The sequence below is a fragment of the Sapajus apella genome, unplaced genomic scaffold (genome assembly GCF_009761245.1).
Source record: "Sapajus apella isolate SASKATOON/1434 unplaced genomic scaffold, GSC_monkey_1.0 scaffold2, whole genome shotgun sequence".
Lineage (NCBI taxonomy): Eukaryota > Metazoa > Chordata > Mammalia > Primates > Cebidae > Sapajus > Sapajus apella.
In genome coordinates, this window is record NW_022436942.1 from 22,023,805 (window position 1) to 22,025,935 (window position 2,131).

Below are 2,131 nucleotides of genomic sequence, written 5' to 3' on the forward strand. Positions count from 1 at the left end.
TTGACCTCGTGATCCACCCGCCTCGGCCTCCCAAAGTGCTGGGATTACAGGCTTGAGCCACCGCGCCCGGCTCAAAACGTGTATTAAAACAATAAACATTTATTACTTTTAGAATAACTGTGGGTAAGGAGTTTGGGAGTTACTTAGCTGAGTAATCCTGGCTTGGGGTCTTTCACGTAGATACGGTCAAGAGTCAGCCAGGGCTGGACACAGTGTCTCACACCTGTAATCACACATCCCAGCACTTTGGGAGGCCAAGGTGGGCAGATCACTTGAGGTCAGGAGTTTGAGACTAGCCTGACCAACACAGTGAAACCCCATCTAAAAATACAAAAACTGGCCAGAGGTGGTGGCATGCACCTGTAATCCCAACCACTTGGGAGGCTAAGGCAGAAGAGTTGCTTAAACTCAGGAGGTGGAGTTTGCGGTGAGCTGAGATCACACCACTGCACTCCAGCCTGGGCAACAGAGCGAGACTCTAAGAAAACAGCGTCAGCCAGGGCTGCCGTTTATGAAGATTTGACCAAGGTGAGATGATTTGCTTCTTAGGTGGTTCACTTACATGCCTGGCAATTCAAGGCCTCAGTTCCTCCCCACGTGGGACTCTACAAAGCCTGTGAATACCCTTATAGCATGTCAACTGACTTCCCCATGGTGGGCAAATTTAAGAGCAAGGTGGAAGCCGTAAATTCTTTTATGACCTAACTTCAGAAGTCACGCTGCATCATTTCCACAATATGCTTTTGGTTACACTGGTAAGCCCTTTCATTGTGGGAGGGCAAGAATCAGTGGGAGCTGTGTTGAAGGCATTCTACTGCACTCAGCTTCTCCTATCCTCTAATATCTTCCATAAGTCAATTCCTCTAGGTTATCAGGCGTAGTTACATAGTTCTTTGAGATAGGGCCACACTGTCACCCAGGCTGGAGTGAAGGAGTGCAATCATACTTCACTGCAACCTCAAAACTCGTGGGCTCAAGCAATCTTCCCACCTTATTTAGCCTCCCTGACTGGTGTTTTGTTTTGTTTCATTTTGTTTGTTTTTGGTAGAGATGGGATCTCACTATGTCACTCAGGCTGGTCTCAAACTCCTGGCCTCAAGTGATCCTCCCATCTCAGCCTCCCAGAGTGTTGGGATTACAGGCATGAGCCACCATACCCAGCCCTTTTCTCTTTAACTCTACTCTTAACTCTTTCAGCTATGAAAATATTTATGTTTATTTTAAATATATATACCCTATTCTCCATATCAATCAGGGATTGGTTTCAGAGAACAGAATCCATTCCAGCTAGATTAAGCAGTAAGGGACTTATTACTAGGGCATTAAATGGATGGATCACAGAATTCTGGAGAAGGCTGAAGAAACAAACAACTGGACTTCCAGAAATGATTCCTAAAGACTGCTAAGGGAGACCAGTCGTGGTGGCTCACATCTGTAATACCAGCACCTTGGTAGGTCAAGGTAAGTAGATTGCTTGAGCCCAGGAGTCGGAGACCAGCCTAGGGAACATGGTGAAACCCTGTCTTGTAAAAAATACAAAAATTAGCTGGGGAATGGTGGCACATGCCTGCAGTCCCAGCTACTCAAGAGGCTGAGGTGGAAGGATTGCTTGAGCTCAGGAGACAGAGGTTGCAGTAAGCTGAGTTTACACTACTGCGCTCCAGCCTGGGTGAGAGAAGTAGACCCTGTCTCATAAAAAAAAGATGGCTAATCAGGCCAGGTGCAGTGGCTCACGCCTGCAATCCCAGCACTTTGGGAGGCTGAGCCAGCGTATCACCTGAGGTCAGGAGTTCAAGACCAGCCTGGCCAACACAGCAAAACCCCTTCTCTACTAAAATTACACAAAAAATTATCTGGACATGATGGTGGGCACCTGTAATCGCAGCTACTCAGGAGGCTGAGACATGAGAATCACTTGAACTCAGGATGTGGAGGTTGCAGTGAGCGGAGATCATGCCACTACACTCCAGCCTGGGCAACAGAGCGAAACTTCATCTCAAAAAAAAAAAAAAAAAAAACAGACTGCTAAGGTTGCTGCTACCACTTCTACTATATTTAGGAAGCTTCTACTACATTCAGGAAGCTTCTACAATAGGAAGCTGCCATTGCAGCTGCTGGTCCAAGAGGTATA